The sequence below is a fragment of the Lipotes vexillifer genome, unplaced genomic scaffold, assembly GCF_000442215.2.
Source record: "Lipotes vexillifer unplaced genomic scaffold, Lipotes_vexillifer_v1.1 scaffold7, whole genome shotgun sequence".
Taxonomy (NCBI): Eukaryota; Metazoa; Chordata; class Mammalia; order Artiodactyla; family Lipotidae; genus Lipotes; species Lipotes vexillifer.
In genome coordinates this window covers 1,140,408-1,165,747 of record NW_006792683.1, presented here as the reverse complement: position 1 = coordinate 1,165,747, position 25,340 = coordinate 1,140,408, and positions in this window count along the sequence as shown.

The window sequence follows — 25,340 nt, the reverse complement described above, 5'->3', positions numbered from 1 at the left end:
GATAATTTAAAGATGAGCAGGACCTATTTAACTATATGCCCTGCTGCTTATGAAAGAGAAATGGCATAAATAGATCCCCACTTTTACCAAAAAATATATAAATAATTTAATGATAGTCAAAAGGTGACACAATAGCTATGGAATAAATACTCTTACTGTAAACATTTCCTTGATCCATCTTCAAGTATTTTTAGAATTGAAAGTATTTGGAAAAGTATAAACACAAGTTATGTCATGTATCCTGGACTATCTGATTAAATAAAGAAGATACAATTAAAACTTCTTTAGTTTGTACTTTACCTTGCTTTTACAAAATGGGACATGATATAACATGCATGCACTTTTAGAAAATGGAAGTAAATACTTGGTGTAAACAATAAACAATTTTCTTTAACCTCAGGACATACAATAATACTTTTGGACATAATTTCAGTAGTGAAATTATGATTTAACTCTATGATTTAACAAGGGAATATGATTTAACAAGGGAATATGGAGGGGCAATGGGAAAGACCATTGGACATTAAAATTGCACTGGAAAATCTGGAAAAGATATGTGGACTGTGTCTTTTTCTTTTAAATCTATTTTCTATTTTTATCAAGTAATACATGCATATGAGTTAGTGTCAAACAGTGAAGCAAGACTTGTTACTAAGATAGCACTCCTCTCACCACTGATCCCTATTTCCAACACCCCACTTTCCACATCTTTGTACATTTATATTGACCTCCACATCTTGAAATAATATGTTTATATTTAAACTTCTAGATATTCTGATTTGAGACTGAAGAAAAATGAAGGCTTAACTCTTCTTCAACCACCACCAACTACATATGTGCATATGCTTTCCTAAGTCTCCTCTGCCAATGTGGTTCTTTTTTTTTCTTAACATCGTTATTGGAGTATAATTGCTTTACAATAGGGTGTTAGTTGCTGCTGTACAACAAAGTCAATGAGCTATATGTATACATATATCCCCGTATCTCCTCCCTCTTGCGTCTCCCTCCCACCCTCTCTATCCCACCCCTTTAGGTGGACACAGCATCGAGCTGATCTCCCTACGCTATGCAGCTGCTTCCCACTAGCTATTGTACATTTGGTAGTGTATATATATCCATGCCACTCTCTCACTTCGTCCCAGCTTACCCTTCCCCCTCCCCATGTGCTCAAGTCCATTCACTACATCTGCGTCTTTATTCCTGTCCTGCCCCTACATTCTTCAGAACCATTTTTTTTTTTTTGGAATCCATATATATGTGATAGTGTAAAGTATTTGTTTTTCTCTTTCTGACTTACTTCATTCTGTATGAGAGTCTCTAGATCCATCTACCTCACTACAAATAACTCAATTTCGTTTCTTTTTATGGCTGAGTAATATTTCATTGTATATATGTGCCACATCTTCTTTATCCATTCATCTGTCGATGGACACTTAGGTTGCTTCCATGTCCTGGCTATTGTAAATAGAGCTGCAATGAACATTGTGGTACATGACTCTTTTTGAATTATGGTTTTCTCAGGGTATATGCCCCACAGTGGGATTGCTGGGTCATAAGGTAGTTCTATTTTTAGTTTTTTAAGGAACCTCCATGCTGTTCTCCATAGTGGCTGTATCAATTTACATTCCCACAACAGTGCAAGAGGGTTCCCTTTTCTCCACACCCTCTCCAGCATTTATTGTTAGTAGATTTTTTGATGATGGCCATTCTGACTGGGGTGAGGTGATACCTCAATGTAGTTTTGATTTGCATTTCTCTAACGATTAATGATGTTGAGCATCCTTTCATGTGTTTGTTGCCATTGGTATATCTTGTCTGGAGAAATGTCTATGTAAGTCTTCTGCCCATTTTTGGATTGGGTTGGTTTTTTTTTTTGATACTGAGCTGCTTGTATGTTTTAGACATTGATCCTTTGTCAGTTGTTTCGTTTGCAAATATTTTCTCCCATTCTGAGGGCTGTCATTTTGTCTTGTTTACAGTTTCCTTTGCTGTGCAAAAGATTTAAGTTTCACTAGGTCCCATTTCTTTATTTTTGTTTTTATTTCCATTTCTCTAGGAGGTGGGTCAAAAAGGATCTTACTGTGATTTATGTCATAGAGTGTTCTGCCTATGTTTTCCTCTAAGAGTTTTATAGTGTCTGGCCTTGCATTTAGGTCTTTAATCCATTTTGAGTTTATTTTTGTGCATGGTTTTAGCGAGTGTTCTAATTTCATTCTTTTACATGTAGCTGTCCAGTATTCCCAGCACCACTTATTGAAGAGGATGTCTTTTCTCCACTGTATATTCTTATCTCGTTTATCAAAGATAAGGTGACTATATGTGCATGGGTTTATCTCTGGGCTTTCTATCCTGTTCCATTGATCTATATTTCTGTTTTTGTGCCAATACCATACTGTCTTGATTACTGTAGCTTTGTAGTGTAGTCTGAAGTCAGGGAGCCTGATTCCTCCAGCTCAGTTTTTCTTTCTCAAGATTGCTTTGGCTATTCAGGGTCTTTTGTGTTTCCATACAGATTGTGAAATTTTTTGTTCTAGTTCTGTGAAAAATGCCATTGGTAGTTTGATAGGGATTGCATTGAACTTGTACATTGCTTTGGGTAGTATAGTCATTTTCACAGTGTTGTTTCTTCCAATCCAAGAACATGGTATATCTCTCAATCTGTTTGTAACATCGTTAATTTCTTTCATCAGCGTCTTATAGTTTTCTGCATACAGGTCTTTTGTCTCCTTTGGTAGATTTATTCGTACGTATTTTATTCTTTTTGTTGCAGTGGTAAATGGCATAATTTCTCTTTCAGATTTTTCATCAGTAGTGTATAGGATTACAAGAGATTTCTGTGCATTAATTTTGTATCCTGCTACTTTACCAAATTCATTGATTAGCTCCCATATTTTTCTGGTAGCATCTTTAGGATTCTCTATGTATATTACCATGTTATCTGTAATCAGTGACAGTTTTATTTCTTCTTTTCCAATTTGGATTCCTTTTATTTCTTTTTCTTCTCTGATTGCTGTCACTAAAACTTCCAAAACTATGTTGACTAACAATGGTGAGAGTGGGCAACCTTGTCTTGTTCCTGATCTTAGTGGAAATGGTTTCACTTTTTCACCATTGAGAACAATGTTGCCTGTGGGTTTGTCATATATGGCCTTTATTATGTTGAGGTAAGTTCCCTCCATGCCTACTTTCTGGAGGGTTTTTATCATAAATGGGTGTTGAATTTTGTCAAAAGCTTTTTCTGCATATATTGAGATGATCAGATGGATTTTCTCCTTTAATTTGTTAATATGGTTTATTACATTGATTGATTTGCATATATTGAAGAATTCTTGCATTCCTGGGATAAACCGCAGTTAATCATGGTGTATGATCCTTTTAATATGCTGTTGGATTCTCCTTGCTACTATTTTGTTGAGGATTATTGCATCTATGTTCATCAGTGATATTGGCCTATAGTTTTCTTTTTTGTGACGTCTTTGTCTAGTTTTGATATCAGGGTGATGGTGGCCTCGTACAATGAGTTTGGGAGTGTTCCTCCCTCTGCTATATTTTGGAAGAGTTTGAGAAGGATAGCTGTTAGCTCTCCTCTAAGTGTTTGATAGAATTCGCCTGTGAAGCCATCTGGTCCTGGGCTTTTTTTTGTTGGAAGATTTTTAATCACAGTTTCAATTTCACTGCTTCTGATTTGGTCAGTTTATATTCTCTATTTCTTCCTGGGTCAGTCTCGGAACATTGTACTTTTCTAAGAATTTGTCCATTGCTTCCAGGTTGTCCATTTCATTGGCATACAGTTGCTTGTAGTCATCTCTCATGATCCTTTGTATTTCTGCAGTGTCATTTGTTACTTCTCCTTTTTCATTTCTAATTCTATTGATTTGAGTCTTCTCCCTTTTTTCTTGATGAGTCTGGCTAATGGTTTATCAATTTTGTTTATCTTCTCAAAGAACCAGCTTTTAGATTTATTGATCCTTGCTACTGTTTCCTTCATTTCTTTTTCATTTACTTCTGATCTGATCTTTATGATTTCTTTCCTTCAGCTAACAGTGAGGTTTTTTTGTTCTTTCTCTAATTGATTTAGGTATAAGTTTAGGTTGTTGATTTGAGATTTTTCTTGTTTCTTGAGGTAGGGTTGTACTGCTATAAACTTCCCTTTTAGAACTGCTTTTGCTGCATCCCATAGGTTTTGGGTCGTCATGTTTTCATTGTCATTTGTTTCTAGGTATTTTTCGATTTCCCCTTTGATTTCTTCAGTGATCTCTTGGTTAAGTAGTGTACTGTTTAGCCTCCATGTGTTTGTAGTTTTTACAGATTTTTTTCCTCTAATTGATATCTAGTCTCATAGCATTGTGGTCAGAAAAGATACTTGATATGATTTCAGTTTTCTTAAATTTACCAAGGCTTGATTTGTGACCCAAAATATGATCTATCCTGGAGAATGTTCCATGAGTCCTTGAGAAGAAAGTGTATTCTCTTGTTTTTGGATGGAATATCCTATAAATATCAGTTAAGTCCATCTTGTTTAATGTATCATTCAAAGCTTGTGTTTCTTTATTTATTTTCATTGCGGATGATCTGTCCATTGGTGAAAGTGGGGTGTTAATGTCCCCTACTACGATTGTGTCATTGTCAATTTCCCTTTTTATGGCTGTTAGCATTTTCCTTATTTATTGAGGTGCTCCTATGTTGGGTGCATAAACATTTACAATTGTTATATCTTTTTCTTGGGTTGATTCTTTGATCATTATGTAGTGTCCTTCTTGTTTCTTGTAATAGTCGTTATTTTAAAGTCTATTTTGTCTGATATGAGAATTATTACTCCAGGATTCTTTTGATTTCCATTTACATGGAATATCTTTTTCTATCCCCTCACTTTCAGTCTGTATGTGTCCCTAGGTCTGAAGTGGGTCTCTTGTAGACAGCATATATACGGGTCTTGTTTTGTATCCATTCTGCCAGTCTGTGGCTTTTGGTTGCAGCATTCAATCCCTTTACATTTAAGGTAGCTATTGATATGTAAGTTCCTATTACCATTTTCTTAATTGTTTTGGGTTTGTTATTGTAGGTCTTTTCCTTCTCTTGTGTTTGCTGCCTAAAGAAGTTCCTTTAGCATTTGTGGTAAAGGTGGTTTAGTGGTGCTGAATTCTCTTAGCTTTTGCTTGTCTGTAAAGGTTTTAATTACTCTGTTGAATCTGAATGAGATCCTGGCTGGGTAATCTTGGTTGTAGTTTTTTCCATTTCATCACTTTAAATATGTCCTTCCACTCCCTTCTGGCTTCCAGAATTTCTGCTGAAAGATCAGCTGTTAACATTATGGGGATTCCCTTGTATGTACTTTGTTGCTTTCCCTTGCTGCTTTTAATATTTTCTTTTGTATTTAATTATTATTATTATTATTATTTTTGTGGTACGCAGGCCTCTCACTGTTGTGGCCTCTCTCATTGTGGAGCACAGGCTCCAGACGCACAGGCTCAGCAGCCGTGGCTCACAGGCCCAGCTGCTCCGCGGCATGTGGGATCTTCCCGGACCGGGTCACGAACCCGTGTCCCCTGCATCGGCAGGCGGACTCTGAACCACTGCGCCACCAGGGAAGCCCTGTATTTAATTTTTGATTGTTTGATTAATATGGGTCTTGGCATGTTTCCCTATGGATTTATCCTGTATGGGACTCTCTGTGCTTCGTGTACTTGATTGACTATTTCCTTTGCCATGTTAGGGACGTTTTCAACTATCATCTCTTCAAATATTTTCTCAGTCCCTTTTTTTTTCTCTTCTTCTTCTGGGATCCCTATAATTCGAATGTTGGTGCATTTGATGTTGTCCCAGAGGTCTCTGAGACTGTCCTCCATTTTTTTCATTCTTTATTCTGCTCTGTGGTAGTTATTTCCACTATTTTATCTTCCAGGTCACTTACCCATTTTCTTTCTCAGTTATTCTGCTATTGATTCCTTGTAGAGAGTTTTTAATATTATGGTTTACATCAGTGTTTATTTGCTCTTTAGTTTCTCTAGGTCCTTGTTGAACATTTCTTGTATTTTCTCATTCTATTTCCAAGATTTTGGATCATCTTTACTATCACTACTCTGAATTCTTTTTCAGGTAGACTGTCTATTGCCTCTTCATTTGTTTGGTGTGGTGGGTTTTTACCTTGCTCCTTCAACTGCTGTGTATTTCTCTGTCTTCTCATTTTGCTTAACTTACTGTGTTTGGGGTCTCCTTTTCGCAGGCCGCATGTTCATAGTTCCCGTTGTTTTTGGTGTCTGCCCCCAGTGGGTAAAGTTGTTTCAGTGGGTTGTGTAGGCTTCCTGGTGGAGGGGACTGTTGCCTGTGTTCTGGTGGATGAGGCTGGATCTTGTCTCTGTGGTGGGCAGGACCACGTCTGGTGGTGTGTTGTGGAGTGTCTGTGACCTTATTATGATTTTAGGCAGCCTCTCTGCTAATGGGTTTGTTTGTATTCCTGTCTTGCTAGTTGTTTGGCATAGGGTGTCCAGCCCTGTAGCTTGCTGGTTGTCGAGTGGAGCTGGGTCTTAGGGTTGAGATGGAGATCTCTGGGAGATTTTTCTCCATCTGATATTACATGGGGCCGGGAGGTCTCTGGTGGACCAACGCCCTGAACTTGGCCCTTTCACCTCAGAGGCTCAGGCCTGACAGCTGGCTGGAGCACCAAAACCCTGTCAGAAGAAAAGGGAGAAAGAAAAAGAAAGAAAGAAAGAAAAGAATAAAATAAAATAATTAAAATAAAAAATTAGAAAACATTATTATTAAAAAGTAAAAAGATAGAAGAGAGCAACCATATGAAAAAACAAATCCACCAATGATAACAAGTGCTAAAAACTATACTGAAAACAAAAAAAAAGGACAGACAGAACCTAGGAGAAATGGTAAAAGTAAAGCTATACAGACAAAATCACACAAAGAAGCATACACATACACACTCACAAAAAGAGAAAAAGGAAAAAAAAAAAAAGGAAGCGAGCAACCAAAGCAATAAACAAATCTACCAATCATAATTAGCTCTAAATAGTAAACTATGATAAACATAAAACCAGAAACAAATTAGATGCAGAAAGGAAACCCCAAGTCTACAGTTGCTCCCAAAGTCCACCACCTCAATTTTGGGATGACTTGTTGTCTATTCAGGTACTCCACAGATGCAGGGTACATCAAGTTGATTGCGGACATTTAATCTGTTGCTCCTGAGGCTGCAAGGAGAAATTTCCCTTTCTCTTCTTTGTTCACACAGCTGTTGGGTTTCAGCTTTGGATTTGGCCCCGCCTCTGCATGTAGGTCACCTGAGGGCATCTCTTTCCTGCCCAGACAGGACAGGGTTTAAATAGAAGCTGATTCGGGCGCTCTGGCTCACTCAGGTGGCAGGTGGGGTAGGAAAGGGTACGGAATGCGGGGCAAGCCTGCAGTGGCAGAAGCCAGCATGATGTTGCAACAGCCTGAGGCATGCTGTGTGCTCTCCCGTGGAAGTTGTCCCTGGATCACGGTACCCTGGCAGTGGCGGGCTGCACAGGCTCCTGGGAGGGGAGGTGCGGATAGTGACCTGTGCTTGCACACAGGCTTCTTGGTGGCTGCAGCAGCAGCCGTAGCGTCTCATGTCCGTCTCTGGTGTCCGCGCTGATAGCCGCGGCTCTCGCCCATCTCTGGAGCTCATTTAGGCGGTGCTCTGAATCCCCTCTCCTTGCACACCCTGAAACAATGGTCTCTTGCCTCTTAGGCAGGTCCAGACTTTTTCCCGGACTCCCTCCCAGCTAGCTGTGGCGCACTAGCCCCCTTCAGGCTGTGTTCACGCCGCCAACCCGTCCTCTCCCTGGGATCCGACCTCCGAAGCCCGAGCCTCAGCTCCCAGCCCCCAACCACGCCGGCAGGTGAGCTGACAAGCCTCTTGGGCTGGTGAGTGCTGGTCGGCACCCCTCCTCTGTGCTGGAATCTCTCCGCTTTGCCCTCCGCACCCCTGTTGCTGTGCTTTCCTCCGCGGCTCCAAAGCTTCCCGCTCCGCCTCACGCAATCTCTGCCCGCGAAGGGGCTTCCGAGTGTGTGGAGACCTTTCCTCCTTCACAGCTCCTTCCCACTGGTGCAGGTCCCATCCCTATTCTTTTGTCTGTTTTTTCTTTTTTCTTTTGCCCTACCCAGGTATGTGGGGATTTTCTTGCCTTTTGGGAAGTCTGAGGTCTTCTGCCAGCATTCAGTAGGTGTTCTGTAGGAGTTGTTCCACATGTAGATGTATTTTTGATGTATTTGTGGGGAGGAAGGTGATCTCCATGTCTTACTCCTCTGCCATCTTGAAGGTCTCCCCTGGTTCTATTTTTTAAATAAATTTTTCTTTTAGAATAGATTTAGATTCACAAAAAAGTTGCAAGGATAGTACAGAGAGTTCAAGTATACCCTGAACCCGTTTCCCATATTATTAACTCTGTTCTTTGTGCATTAAGTACCCTGGTGTCCTAGCCTTTCCTTCTTGAAGAGGTCTCTTAGAGGCTAAATGTTCTCCAACATAGTTTGATGCATCTCTGAGTCTGCTAGAGCTCTGCAGCCTTGGGAACTGCTTTCACCATTGTCTCTCTCTTGTGCTACCTCCTGGAACCTGTGTCTGCCTCTCTGTCTATATGTGTCTTTCTCTCTGGCTCTTTCTCTCTCTCTCTCTCTCTTTTGTTTATTCCCTTATTTTCATGGAGCACATCCTTCAGGGAGACTCTGCATGTCTGACAATGACTTTGGTTTACTCTTGCATTTAGTGGGTATCTGTTGGGTCTGGAGTCTTAGGAAGAAAATGTTCCCTTAGTATTATGAGGCATTACTCAATTGTTTTCCACATTCCAGTTGTCTTTGTGATAGCCAAGACATTCTTCTTAATCCTTCTTAGGAAACCTGTTTTTTCTTCTTGGTTACCTTTAGAATCTTCTTTGTCCCCAACTTTGGCTTCTAAAACCTACCTCTGCTCTATTCTCTGAATATTATAGGCATCTAGTCTGCTCTTTTGGATTTAAGAGGAATGAACTAAGTGTATTGAAAGCTGTGTGCGTAAGTATATGACTTGCTCTCTGAGGGCCTTTCTATAGTAGAACCTCCAGTGTCAGTCAGGATTTAATATTCTTTCTCTGGACTAGTTAGACTAGTTACAGTCCTCACAGAAGGTTTTTCTAATCTCCTACCTGGAGGGCAAAAGTCTGGCTGCTCATCCCATTTTAATGTATAGTCTTTCAAGTCTGGAGACAGTATATTTTAACTCTGCAGAGATTAAAACTCCTGGAATGAGAAGGAGCTGTCATCCAGCTTCAGAGGGAAGGGGAGAGGACTTGAGACTGTCTTTTTAAAATTGGACGTTAAGCACTGTTATAAAGCAGAAACTAACACACCATTGTAAAGCAATTATACCCCAATAAAGATGTTAAAAAAAAAAAAAAAAAAAAAAAAAAAAAAGACTAACAGTTATAATTTAAGTTTCAGCCCCAACCTTCCCCCAGAGGTTAGTGGTATCATAATTTGAATCTTTTGAGAGTTCTTCTGCATAAAATTAAGTTGTTCCTCAAATACCCACTGCCAATTTAAGATTTAACTTTATAGTCCATCTGCTTTCCAGTTTCGCATAATTTGCCACCATTGTGTTCTCTCCAGTTATCTTTGTCCTTGTTATGCTATTTTAAAAATCCTTTTATTGTTGTGTTATGTGGATTTGAGGAAGGAATGAAAGCTAATGCATATGATCAACCCACCATTTTAACAGGTGTAACCCTGTCATTGACCCAGTTAGAGCAGATGCTTTACAAAGGAAAAATAAATTCACATATCCATATCCATTTCCTCTCATTTCATGGGAAACCAGGGCAGAAATTAGAATAAATGCAGAATGTGTAATGATTTTAGATTTGCCTATGATCTCTGACTAGACTATTCTAAATTCATAAAACTCTCCTATTTAAATTTCAGTTTATTTGAGTGTTATGAGTCATTAAAGCACAGAGTACGTGAGAGAGGAAAGCAGTTGGATCATGCTCCAAAACAACTCCCAATGTTTACTGGAAAGTTTTTTTTTTTTTTAAGGAGAGAAGGTTAAGTCTCCAGGAAGCTTATCTTGGTACTTTCAGATCAAAGCTATTCAAACACTGAATAAACACATTGGCTAATGATGACGACAAAGATTCTAATATGGTATTAAGAAAATTACAAATCTTGGAACAAAGTAACTTTGGAAAGAGTTAAGACTATCCTTAAGAAATAAACTTTTTCACTCTATGGTTAGGACTACAGTAACTCGTCAATCTAAGCATGCGCTGGTGTGAATTTTATAACCGCAACTCTTATTAGACAATTGTTTCTTGAATAATCATTCTGGAATATTGTCTTTAACTATCATATCACTTTTAAAGTACATTGTATTCAAAATCACTAGAGTCTGCATTTATTTATAATACAGGTCCAAATTTACATGAGTATTAAACAGTATCTCAATTGTTTCTTTAGATTCTTTATAACAAAATAATGTGTAACAATGGGATGAACAAAATTAGCTTTCATCTTTTGAACTGGAGATTTTTTCTGTGCAGGATTTTTTATGCTTTTATCTCCTTGAAAAAATGGCAGCATGGCCCATCTTAAAATAACTATGCTCAGCTCTAAATACCTGTCTCTGGGAAAATTAGACCTATAGATAGGATGTGTAATAGAAGCAGCCTTTTATAAGGACAATTATATAAGAGTTTCTAAAGTATTCATATCCTCTAATTTTTATTTCAAGGAACTTTTCCTTGCCTCAAATGAGAACGCTTTTAAGTGCTTCCTGCATGAGAGATTACACTCCTTGTTATGGGAATCTAAGACCATAAAACTCCTAAATGAGACGGTACCTCTCCTCACAATTTCTGAAGTACATACCTACACTTTAACATTCTTTTACAGATGAGAAGCAAACTATTAAAAAGGAGAGAGACATTATTAAAAAATGGAAAAGCTGCTTAAGCATTTTATAAGGTTAATGTTTATGACAAACATTAGGTGAAAATTTCCTTCTTAGAAATCACAAGCCAGAGAACCGGTTTGGGTGCAAGAAATCAGGAACCACTATGCCCTGAAAGAGGACACTGATAGTAGAAAAGTAGTCCATTGACTTGGGTTCTACTCTGTGACTTCTGCTGCAACAGCCACTGAGATATATTGATAAATCAGGTTTTTATTATCTATTTTTTAGTCTTAACATTGCCATAGAGATAGGATATGGAAGTAGGGAACCCCAAATATGAAGCAGACGGCTGCCAAATTTGGGAGTATCTTTTACTAAAGGAAATCCTTTGAGGAAAAATGTGAAAGATTCCATCCCTACCCATTGGGTCACCCTAGTCTCTTAAGGAAGGAGTGTCAAGAGCATGTGGGATGGGACATAGATTGTGGCTACCTCTGGGAAATACAATCTGCTACCAGACTGGTTAAATAAATTATGGCATATCCAATGGTTGGAATATGAGAAACTAGAAAAAATGCTTGAAGACCATTTAATAATAAACACTGTTCATGCTACAATTATATAGTAACACAGATACAAATATAACAGAATTGATAATGTAGAAATAAATATAATAAGAGAGAATATGATGTAGTGCTATTCCTCAGTAGATTTGAGCACATAAAGTACTTTTTCTGAAAAAGGAAAGATGCGAAAATTAGCATGAGAATAAATTATAAAAGTTGAAGAATAGATTAGTAATTATTAAAGGTTTTGAAATAATATTCAAAGATGTTGCCAACTCTTAAAAAGAAAAAAAGAAAGAAAGCAAAAGGGAAGAAAGGAAGGAAGGAAAGAAGAAAGAGATACGTTTAACCAAGAAAGTTTTGCAGGTGATTTCCATCAAACATTCAAGGGACAGATGATCCTTATATTTTTTAAGTTGTTTCAGATAATTAAAAAAAGAGAAAGACGCTCAAGCATTTTATGAGCCTAGTATAACCTTGACTTCCAAATTAGATAAGGATAGTATAAAAATTTTTTTAAATCCATAAGTCTATTTCACTTATTAACACATATGAGAATTCTAAATAAATTATTGCTAACTGAATTTGATAGGATATTAAAAATAACAGTATAATTAAGAGGCGTTATCTCAGGAATGCAAGGATGATTCAACATTTGGGAAATTTATCAATTTCATTTACTAAATGTATCTCAATTAATATAGAAAACAATGTGGAAAAGGCACTTGATAAAATTTAATACTTGAGACTAAGAGAAAAACAATCTCAAAAGTGAAAAATTTAAGAGACATTCCTTAATTTAACAAGACCTCTAAACCAAAGCCTACAGTAAATTTTACAACAAAAAAATATTAGACACATTGCCTATAAGTTTGGAAACAAGACAAGGGTGCTTGGTGTCTCCACTAAACTTCAACATAGTGTAGCAATTCGGTATGAAAAAGGAAAGGACACTTGAAGGAAAATGACAAAACCATTATTATTTGCAAATGTATGACCATCCACATAGAAAACCAACAAAACCAACAGATAACTTATTAGTTAATAGGAGTTTAGCAAGTTTACTGAAAAAAATATCAACTTAAAAAATCTACCATGTTTCTCTATATCAACAATAACCAACTGTAAATTAAAATATAAATGAAATAGTAGCAACAAAAAAGGTAAAAAATTTTTGGAGAGTAACACGAAGAATAAAAGACCTTTATGGAGAACTTTTAAAAACTTTATTAAAGAATATTAAAAAAAGATGTGAATTAGTGGAGAGGTAAATTATGCATATGAATGAGACGACTTAACAGTTAAAGTATAAGTCTACCATTTTGATATTATTTTAATAAAAATTTCATAAAGATTATTGAGGAAGCCAGAAACAATTATAAAATATATTTATAAAAATAAACACTAATGAATAACTAAGAAACCATTTTTTTAACCCATTATTTATTGATTTATTTACATCTTTATTGGAGTATAATTGCTTTACACTGGTGTTTTAGTTTGTGCTTTATAACAAAGTGAATCAGCTATATGTGTATATATATATCCCCATATCTCCTCCCTCTTGCGTCTCCCTCTCACCCTCCCTATCCCACCCCTCCAGGTGGACACAAAGCACCGAGCTGATCTACCTGTGCTATGCGGCTGCTTCCCGCTAGCTATCTTACATTTGGTAGTGTATATATGTCCATGCCACTCTCTCACTTCATCCCAGCTTACCCTTCCCCCTCCCTGTATCCTCAAGTACATTCTCTATGTCTGCGACCTTATTCCTGTTGTGCCCCTGGGTTCTTCAGAACCTGTTTTTTTTTTTTTTTAGATTCCATATATATGTCTTAGCATACGGTATTTGTTTTTCTCTTTCTGAATTACTTAATTCTGTATGACAATCTCTAGGTCCATCCACCTCACTACAAATAACTCAATTTCGTTTCTTTTTATGGCTGAGTAATATTCCATTGTATGTATGTGCCACATCTTCTTTATCCATTCATCTGTTGATGGACACTTAGGTTGCTTCCATGTCCTGGCTATTGTAAATAGAGCTGCAATGAACATTGTGGTACATGACTCTTTCTGAATTATGGTTTTCTCAGGGTATATGCCCCACAGTGGGATTGCTGGGTCATAAGGTAGTTCTATTTTTTGTTTTTTAAGGAACCTCCATGCTGTTCTCCATAGTGGCTGTATCAATTAACATTCCCACCAACAGTGCAAGAGGTTTCCCTTTTCTCCACACCCTCTCCAGCATTTATTGTTTGTAAATTTTTTGATGATAGCCATTCTGACCAATGTGAGGTGATATCTCATGTAGTTTTGATTTGCATTTCTCTAATGATTAATGATGTTGAGCATTCTTTCATGTGTTTGTTGGCAATCTGTATATCTTCTTTGGAGAAATGTCTATTTAGGTCTTCTGCCCATTTTTGGATTGGGTTGTTTTTTTGATATTGAGCTGTATGAGCTACTTATAAAGTTTGGAAATTAATCCTTTGTCAGTTGCTTCATTTGCAGATATTTTCTCCCATTCTGAGGGTTGTCTTTTCATCTTGTTTATGGTTTCCTTTGCTGTTCAAAAGCTTTTAAGTTTCATTAGGTCCTATTTGTTTATTTTTGTTTTTATTTCCATTTCTCAAGGAGGCGGGTCAAAAAGGATCTTGCTGTGATTTATGTCATAGAGTGTTCTGTCTATGTTTTCCTCTAAGAGTTTGATAGTGTCTGGCCTTACATCTAGGTCTTTAATCCATTTTGAGTTTATTTTTGTGTATGGTGTTAGGGAGTGTTCTAATTTCATTTGTTTACATGTAGCTGTCCAGTATTCCCAGCACCACTTATTAAAGAGGCTGTCTTTTCTCCATTGTATATTCTTACCTCCTTTATCAAAGATAAGGCAACCATAAGTGTGTGGGTTTATCTCTGGGCTTTCTATCCTGTTCCATTGATCTATATTTCTGTTTTTGTGCCAGTGCTACACTGTCTTGATTACTGTAGCTTTGGAGGATAGTCTGAAGTCTCAGGAACCATTTTTAAATGAAGAGCAAAGAGGAAAGTAGAATTTATTACATAGTTATAAAAATAAAAATAATGTGGTATCTGCCTCAATAAGCAAATAAAACAGAAATAAAAGAAGGGCTCTTCATAAGTAATTGACCCTACTCTGTCATGATTTAAAAAGAAAGTGGAAGGCTGAATAGTCCAGATTGGATGAACACAGGTACAGAAGCATGGGTGAAAGACTGTGGCAATTCAGGGAACTGACAGTAATTTAGTATTGCTGGAGCATGGGATGCACATCTGGATAAGTGGTGGAGATGAGGCTGAAGAAGTCTATAGAACTCAGATCAAGAATAGCTTGTATTTCATACTAAGAAGTTTAAAAATATAGGAGGTCATTGAAAGCTTTGAATAAGGAAATGGCAGGCTGTGTTTGACATTGTCAGCAATATTGAGAATAGATTGGAAAGGTTGGAAAAAGGAAGAGAGTTAGGAGGTTTTGCAGGTGTTTGATTTAATGTGGTAGCCAGGGGATCAGAAGAAGTCAAAAGGATGACTCTGAGATTCTAAGTGACAGTACATGTTGATTCCATTAACCAAGATAGAAAATACAAGAGTAAGACAAGGATGCCCCAGAACCTGAGAGTCAATGTGTAAAATAACACTTCATGAATAAGATTAGTTAGATATATGCTAGATGTAACATTTTCTCAACCAGAGTTGTGAAGTACAGACAAGGTCAAGCTATGTTAGCATATATATAATTGCTCTGGGATAGTCTAACAACTCCCTGTTCCAGTCTGAAACAGGATAACTTTAGAAGATAATTTGTCACAGTAGAGGTGGTGATATGTGTTCAGCACTTTCCACTGATATGAAAGACAGAATATGGAGATGGCAACTAACATACTATTAGAGAAGTAGCCCCTCAAAGGGGCATAGATGTGGTCTCTCTTGGCCTGGATATGATATCTCCAGTGAGGTCAGAGCTCTAGTTCTGCTTATCATGTGGCCTCTTTTATTGATATCTGGAGAAAGAGAGAAAAAGAGAGAGAGAGAGAGAAAGAAGGGGGGGTGGTTTGCAGATACACTGATCCATATGAAAATTTTTATTTGTATTATAAATTAGAAAATTGGGAATTTATTGTTTCTTGTAAACTTATTGGAATCATTCAGTTCCCCTATCTATAGCTGACATTAGAGCATTAGATAAGATCAGGTTCATGAACCTGAAAGGCTGAGGCCTGGACCTGAACTATGATAAATTCACCCCATTCCACCCTGGGATACATCTAGGCAGCCAACCAACTGGGTTTCCTCTGACCAGCTGAGATGTATATGAGACATCTAAATGAAATTGTTTAAAAGTTACCTGAAATTAGAATGAATTTGGGCTAGAGAAAGTGGACTTGGCGTGCTGGACCTTGTAGATGGTAGATGCTGCTTTAGCAAGTGAGCTGCCCCAGGAAGAACATGTAAAGTGAGAAGAAAAGCAGGTTAGGAGTTGAACTTGCCCAAGACTAACATGAAGGGATGAGGAGAGACAAATTTACCTTTTTATGAGTATTTATCAAGAAGTCAACTATCCAGGCAAAGATTTTAAGTTTAAGTGTTTAAGATTTAAGTGAGAATGCTGGTAGCAACAAGAAAGGAAAATGCAAAATGACAGAGATTGTGAAAAAACAGCAAACTAGGAAGAGTAACCCTCAGCTCTCATCTAATAGTATTTATTTAAATTCACAGAACTCTCATTTCCCTGAGAGCTTCCTGCCCTGAAGGCACTGACCTTTCCACCTATATCCATCACCTGAGCTAGATCCCAGTGCATCTGCTACATCTGGGGAAGCCCCTGCAGTGAAGTGTTACCACAGCAGGTAACCTAAAAGGCTAACAAGAATTGTTCTACTTGACTGACTACTCCCCACTGTTATCTGGAGAAGGATAGACATTTTTCTTTTGGGAGAAACAACCACACTTTTGTTGTTGTTTTTTTTTTAAATTCAGTTACAGCAAGTAAATGCCTCCACCAATTCAAACAAAATCTGTGTAACAAACATTGGTGGTGTTGACTAGTGCTCTCAAAGTATGATTCCCCGGAGCAGCAGCACCAGTGCCTTGGGAACTATTAGAAATGCAAATTCTTGGCCTCCTCTCAAACTTAGTGATGAGAACGGCCCAGCAATGTGTTTTATCAAGCCCTTTACCAAATTTACCAAGAATTTTTCAGATGATAAAATAATTCTTGATTCTTTCACTTGCTCAACAAGCATTACTGGGTAGGCAGCTATAATTTGGGCAAGGTTCTTTGAATGAATTAATGAATAAGTGAATGAATCAGAACCTATTTCTCCCAGAGCCTAGGAAGAGAAAAAAAAAAATAGAACACTGTTCTTATTTTCCAGAATTTGGTAAAGCAATTTGACATGTGCCTTCTCTGTTAAGTATACAAATCACACCACATTCCTTTTTTCTGTTGTGCAACAATTCTGCACTTGGAGGATAAAACAGCCCTGGACTTTTTATTTTGCCTAATGGCAACTCAATCTCTAGATAATTTCAGAAGCACCAGTTTCAAAAGGTCTAAGACATATTGAAGCATAATCTCATGTTTCAGTAATGTTCAGACACTTCTAACTTGTCTTAGCCCAATATATTTTAGAATAAAACAAAACAAACTAGATGTTTATATTTTTCAATAATTTTAGTATTTTGACCCTGAAATCATGTTGACAATAATTCCTAAGGCCAGGAAAGAAAATTTTATTTGAAAATAACTTTGTTAAATTGATATATAACCCTTCTTGACCAGAAGGTATAGAACTTGGAAAAGGATTGGAGATAGTATATGTTCCTGAACCAGGTTAGATTGATTAGCTTCTCAGGGTTGGTTCCTTTCTCCATTCTGCCATCCCCCATCCTTCTAAGCCTTTAATTCTGTGTTTTATCTGTTACCCCATAACCCTTTGAAGAGGAAGCATTTTTTTCCTTAAGAATGTACCCTTAAGTGGTTGTGGATAAGGGTTCTTAATATTCCTTGCTGCTGCCGCCTTTCATCCCATGGAGTCTGCAAGCCGTTAGGAAGCCTGATGTCACTGTGTTAATAAGCTAAATATTGTGGTCGACAACAGCAAGAACTTACGGTCTTTAACAAATATCAAAGCACTGCATATTGAATCCCTGCTTTGTGTGTAAGTGAAGGAGGTTGCCGAGGAGCTGAGAGGGAGAATGGGGGCTGGGGAGGAGTTGAGGACCAGGGAGGGAAAGCCAGCAGTGGCCTGCTAACCTAGGCTTAGTAGCATGACAGCTTGAAGATGTGTGTCGCCTCATTAAAATACAAGAAAGATAAGTTTTGAAACCCATGGCAAAACAAATAGTGCAGTTCCTGTAATCCAAAGTGCAGTGCTGTAGAAAAATTACAATGCTCAAAACTTTTATCAACCTTCAGTTGATAAAATGCAAAAGTCACTCAGTGATCTGAAGAGTACAGAGCACTAGTGAGTTGCCAGATACCAAATCTTGAAGAATAATTAGGCATTGTAAAACACTTGATAAAAAAAAAAATTCTCAAATTGTTCTGTTATTCAGAATCCTTAATTACGTATTGAAATTCAGTTTTATTTTCCTTGGATTTGAAGCTGAGTTTTATCTTCAGGAAATAACCTGGAAGGCTATTCTTATTCATTTCCTGCTTTGAATATATCAAGTTTCAATCAGGAAAATGAAAAGGGAGGAAAAGAATGAAGTATGAAGTCAAATAAAAGATGGGACTAAAATAACTCTCCTAAAATGAAAACAAAATATGCTAAAATCAGTTAGAATGTGTTGAAAAATTAGGCAAGGAAGAAAATCAAAGCAAGATTTTTATTACTATGTTCTTTAAATATGCAGAGTATTTTTCAGGCTTTGGGTATGAAAATGGGCAGGCATTAGTGCTTTCTAGTTAAAACTCTAAGAATAATGTCTTTTTATAACAATGCCTTTTTATGATAATGCTATTCCATAGTATGGTTTTCTTTTTCCCATTTGATATTAAATATGAAGCTTATATTTTTTTACATCTTTATTGGAGTATAATTGCTTTACAATGTTGTGTTAGTTTCTGCTGTATAACAAAGTGAATCAGCTATATGTACACTTATATCTCCATATCCCCTCCCTCTTGCGTCTCCCTCCCACCCTCCCTATCCCACCCCTCTAGGTGGTCGCAAAGCACTGAGCTGATCTCCCTGTGCTATGCAGCTGAAGCTTATTTTTGTATAAAATAGGGAATGTTAAGAAAAGAATGTTAGAAGCAAGTGTTGGCCATCTGAACTGAGAAACTGCCTATTGTATATCTAACATCGATTTGGGTTCCTCTTTTACAAACAACGCTGTTTATTCGGTGCTGAATAAGACAGCAAAGCAAATAGGATATGGGGTTGGTGGGGCGGGGAGAGGGGAGTGAGCATTTCTTGCATATAACGAAAGGGCAGAGTGCTGAAAATATTAAATGGAACTAAGAAAGGATGAAAATACCAGTGCTTTAAAAGCAAAAAGCTAAAAGGCATAAGTAAACAGAACCAAACAGAGTAATGACGACTTGATTGGAATTTACATTCTCTATACTAACTTACTATTTTCATGAAATTTCAAAATGGGCCATAGTGTCAGAGTCCTGCAATTGTGTCATTAAGGGTATTTGGCTGCTTATGAGAAAACATTCCTTTTCTCAGGGAACTGCTCAGTTTTTTTAAAATGACATATTCCTTGCGATTTGTCTTTCAAATAAAAATTAAGAGCGTAGGATTATTAACAAGTTTTTTCCAATTACTGCTTTATGGTTGCTAACTAATGGGAAAGAAAAACAAAAACAGTACCACTACCTTCACAGAAAGAAAGTACGGATACTTCCATTTCTTAATTCAAATTGGCTGCTACCAAAAACATCACTGCTTCAATGCAAGGATATCTCTGATTTTGCCTCAGTTGCTATCAGATGATCTTTCCGTGTTTGGTGCGATGTCTATTTTCGCTAAATGTCTTTTTTTTTCTTTCCTTCCCACATAGGATGTGAGAATCAACAGTTCTCCTCAGTGGGCTCTCCCAGCAGTTCCGGACCCCATGAGATAAATCCCTGAAGCTTGCTAGTCCCACAAGCACTATGTAAACTCACTGAAAACCCTAAGTAATGGAGTAAAACAGCTTCCTGTGGCTTACTGATCTGACTGCCACAGTTCTCAAATCCTTTCCTTTGCCAAAATAATTAACCCCAACGCAATCATAAATGCTAAAAAATTTCATGAACATATTAAAAGTATCTCATGTATTATAAATGTTTTCTTTTACATTCAGCTCAACTTCTCTGGTACTAATTATTCCCAGAATATTTCTAAATTTGTTTTTTAATTTACTCTTGAGAGCAGTGGACTATAACTGCATTCTGATTGCTTAGAATATTCTACTTATCTATCTCTGATTAATAGAAGAGGGAGGTTGCAAAAATTCTGGACTCTTATTTATGACCAAAATTTAGAGTATAATTGTTTTTCATAAGGAAGCTTTACAGGTTTTTTAGACTCTTTATGTATCCTACTATCACACTGAGAAAAATTGGGTTCAAGGAAATTTGTATTATTTTTATCTTTTAGCTTTTAGTCTGGGTAAAAGGTGTTCAGTATCCCAAATGTCTACAAGACAGAAGGATTTCACTTTTCATCCATTGGCAGATATTTGACCTTCCCCTGAGTTGCATTCATTCATTTAATATTTATTGAAAGTCACCAATTTTTTAGGCATTTTTTTTCAGCTTGTAGGACTATGAACAAATTAAATACCTTGGTCCTTAAGGAGCTTACATTCTAGCGGTGAAAGAGATAATAAACAAATCAACATGTTACACAGCATCAGGTAAAGATGAATGCTATGAAAAAAATATGTAAATGATTAGACAGTGACTATGAAAGAGCTATTTTAGACAGGTGATCAGGAAAGGCATCTCGAAGAAGGTGGCATTTGAGCAGAGAAACCAGTTTGTGCTTGAATTGATTTGTGGTTCTTTCTGGAATGACTCACTAAATCCTACAGCTCTTATTTGTCTAGCTGATATTCTTGAGCCCTGCTAATGGCGTTATAGTGAACATAAGCTCTATATCCAAATAGGGGTCTTTTAGGTTACCTATTAAGACTTTCTGGAATTCCCTGGAGGTCCAGTCGTTAGGGCTCCGTGCTTCCACTGCAGGGGGCATAGGTTTGATCCCTAGTTGGGGAACTAAGATCCCACATGCCGCACAGCATGGCCAAAGAAAAGAAAAAAAAAAAAAGACTTTCTTTCTATTACTGAGACCCTATTGGATTTGCAATACTACAGGTGAATTGGGAGGTCAACATTAGATTCCATGACAGTAGTTAAATATAATAGTATATGACGATGATGGTGATGATGATATAATAAAAGGCACTCAAGATAAATTTAAAAACCTGTAAGTACAGAATTTGTTCTTGTTTTATATACTTCATTAAAACAAGAACCAAAAATTCCACATATTTTCCTACTATTGTTTCTATAAAAGTAAATATCAATTTCTTAAGACTTTATCACATGTTGATTATAATAGAATGTGGTAGACCACTGCTCAGTAACAGCCTATGCCATATATGATGGATAATTTAAAAACTGAGTCATTTAAGTACAACCTATTGCTTTTTACTGAATATATCTTTCTCCACTGGTTTCTTTGAAAGCAGTTAGATTGCAAGTGTTCCTGAATAGTTTCAGTTGCAAAGAATAAACTGCCAGGTGTAACCCAGAGGCCAACTGCAGTCTAGTATTTCCATGTTTCCTGTGAAGACTTCAGGGAAGCAATAGGGCAAATCCTAATTTACAAAGATGTTGGGGGACAAAAAAATATATACAAGTACTGTAATAACACTTTTCTCTCTCATCTCTTTTTATAATGGTTATATTCAGTTAGATATACTATTTGATTTCATTATTTTCTGAACATGATTATTGATTCCTCATCTTGACTTTTTGTTTTACCTTTTCCCATGACTGTTCATGATATTTAAATAAGTTCAACTAATCAATAGGAGATTTTTCCCTTTTAATTATGGTGATCATATTGAAGAATTAATTAGCTTGTTTCATAGAAACTATAAAATTAAATCTAAATTTGGTCATCATTCTTTGTTATTTTATAAAAGAATGCTTTGGTAATGATAACTGCTCATTAAAGTTAATTCTACTGTCTCTTTTGTTATTGAATGTCCTTTTTATTCATTGACCTTTAAGAGAATTAAGTAAGTGTTACTAGTCCAAGTAATACAAGATCCCAAATATTTTTACTGTGAAAATCTGGCTAATTCATCAAATAGAAGGATAATCTTTAAGAGAATATTTTCTAGCATAACTCTTTGGGCAAAAGATAGTTGATCTTATGTTTTATTAATGCTAATTGAATAGGTACGTGGCTGAGAATTCTGAAGAGTATGACTACAGAGTCTTTTTCAGAAAAACTTGAACTGAAAAATCCAGAACAATCAGGTTACAGTTTATAAGCTGAATGGGCCTTTCACCATAGATGTCTATATATTGTCTTTATTGTGTGAAGATAATTTATTTAACCCTTTTAATTTTGCCAGAAACTACACTTTATTAAGCCTTACTATAGATGAATAAACTGAATTCTTCTTGAACAGAAAAATAAATAGTAAATTAGTTCTCAGTAAGAATTTATCTTTTGGATCCATGAAAGGAAACTCTGGAAACACAGAAAGGAACATGCTGTGGGTTGCTGCCAGTTCTAGTAGTTAAAAGAACAACTCAGAAGGAGTTGGACCAACAACATGGAGTTTAGGTAAAAATTATCAAGGAGTCATACAGTAATAGAATCTTGAAAACACTGAGTTTAAAAAGATACCTTAAATTACATGAAATAACCGACTACCTAATGCTTTTCTCCCTTAAAAATGCCTACTAAGTGACTGTCTTTCAGCCTATGATTGAACACATACAATGGGCCACTCACTACCACAGTTCTACCTTTTATATCTCTAGTAAAAAGTAATTACAATAAAAATCAAACCTACTGATACTGACCCTAGTTTTATCCTCAGAGGGGTTAAATAGAACCCGTCTTGTCAGACAGAATATATCAACAGGGCTTCCCTGGTGGCGCAGTTGTTGAGAGTCCGCCTGCCGATGCAGGGGACACGGGTTCTTGCCCCGGTCCGGGAGGATCCCACATGCCGCGGAGCGGCTGGGCCCGTGAGCCATGGCCGCTGAGCCTGTGCTCCGCAATGGGAGAGGCCACAGCAGTGAGAGGCCCGCGTACCGCAAAAAAAAAAAAAGAATATATCAACAACCCACTGTTCGAAGACAACAGTGAACATTCTGAAGCCAAATGAGGCTACCATTCCTCCCTCATTCTAGAGTCAAGAAACCATTTCTATTAATGTGGCCTAGGATGACATTAGCCCTCATAGGTGGACATCACATACTCAACATGAAGTGAGCTCAGGCAGTTTTAACAATGTTGCTGCCAAGTCATGTATCCCAATTAAAAGGATTTATAGAGTCTAATTCTGCATCCTTTTGAGTTTTTAGCTTAATTTTCTGGTCTTCTCCAAAACACATCACGTATGCTAATACATTTAGTCATATGCTTATAATTTGGTCCAAATGACAAAAGATATTGAAAACAGGAGTTACAAAGACCTAGGCAATTCATGCACCCCTAGAAACTCCTATCAGTGTCATGTGGTACAGTCACTTAACCAGTTTGTAATCCACCTAATTATAGTGGAATTTAGCTATTTCTCTATTTCGGCAAGAATTGAATCATTGAGGTGCCTTTTATATATTAGTTGATATCCAGATAGCCTGTCATTACATAAGATTTACCTTTGAACTTAATAATACAGTCAAAGAAAGAAACAGAATTGCTCACTTTTTTTTTTTTTCCTCCTTACACAATCCAGTCAATCACCAGGTATATAGCTGATTTTCTTCTACATATTGATTTAATCTTTTCCCTTGTCATGCTCTCACTGACCTCTGTCCAAGCATATTTCACCTCAATTTATCCACCTCCTAACCAGAGGTGGATCCACATTTGAGATCTGGAGGTTATATCATTTTCAGGGTCCTTTTTAAGAAAAATAATAAAAAATTACAAAAATAAAATTATGTATATTAAAAGTGACCTGTGCAAGGGAGGAAGCCGGAGGCTTACCTTCACAGTAAAGCTGCCTCTGGGCCTCACTGATTGATCAGGGTTTGGAGTAGCATGGTCACAAGATTGACATGGATCTTGATCCCATGGCACTTACATTCTAACCACAGGAAATAGTTCTGCTGCATTAAGATCAGCAGCAAGTCATGGTTCTCAGGTGCTGATTTAATATGATCATAATGTTGGCAAAAGAGATGGGAAGTAAGACCTTAAAACAAACCGATTAACGCTTTTCCTTCCTTCCTTCCTTCCTTCCCTGCCTTCCTTCCTTCTTTTCTTTCTTGCTGTTTTTTTTTTTTTGACTCCTATTCATATTCCTCTTCATCCTGACTCACACCCCACCCAGGACTACCTTTCCCAATCTGACTTAGATTTCTGCCTTCATGTTTTAATTTAAGACATCTGCCTTTGGGAAACTATTTTCCAAACTTCTGGTTCCTAGTCTCCTGTCTTCCTAGTCCCTCGTCCTCAGGGCAGGCAGGTAAAGTGTGCAGCTGAGAAAAGTAGGGACTGGAACTTCATGCTTTGTGTTCTTTACAGTGGCTTCACTCCTCATTGTGGATGTCACGAGACACTGTGTAAACAAATCTGTGGTTTGATGTCTTATAAAAGCCAATATTTGTTATGATAATGAGTGTTTAAACATCAATTTATTACCTTAAATTGCCTGTATATGAGATCCTTGACATTTGCTGGATACCAAGCTCTTTATGAATGTTCACTCTTGTTTTTTTAATTGAAGTATAGTTGATTTACAATGCTGTGTTAGTTTCGGGGGTACAGCAAAGAGATTCAGTAATACATATATATATATATATATATATATATATGAGTGTGTGTGTGTGTGTGTGTGTGTGTGTATATATATATATATCTACTCTTTTACAGATTCTTTTCCATTGTAGGTTATTACAAGATATTCAATATAGTCCCCCGTTCTATACAGCAGGTCCTTGTTGTTTATCTATTTTATATATAGTGGTGTGTATTTGTTAATCCCAAACTCCTAATTTATCCCCCACCCCCTTTCCCCTTTGGTAACCATAAGTTTGTTTTCTATGTCTGTGAGTCTACTTCTGTTCTGTAAATAAGTTCATTTGTATCATTTTTTTAGATTTCACATATAAGTGATAATCATATGATATGTCTTTGTCTGACTTACTTCACTTAGTATGATAATCTCTAGGTCCATCCATGTTGCTGCAAATGGCATTATTTCATTCTTTTTTATGGCTGAGTAAAATTCCATTGCATATATATATATATATATATATATATATACCACCATTTCTTTATCCTGAATGTCTGCTCTTATACTGTGAAAGCATATTCTAAATAACATTACTACATTCTCTCTTAAAATGTAAGCCAGTGAAAATGAGCCACCTGTATCAGGAATAACAAGGAAGCTTTTAAAATGCCAATTTCTAGGTCCTGTCCCACTATGTGGTATAGAGAGTAGCAAAGGCCTTCATGGAAAATGACAGGGCTAGTGGTTCTCAAATTTTAGCAAACACCAGAATCACCTGGAGGGTTGGGTAAACAGATTGCTAGGCCTCAACCCCATGAGTTTCTGATTCAGTAAGTTTGGGGTGATGCCTGGGAACCTGCATTTCTAACAAGGTCCCAAGTGATTCTGAGGCTGCTGGTCCAGGGACTGTGTTTTGA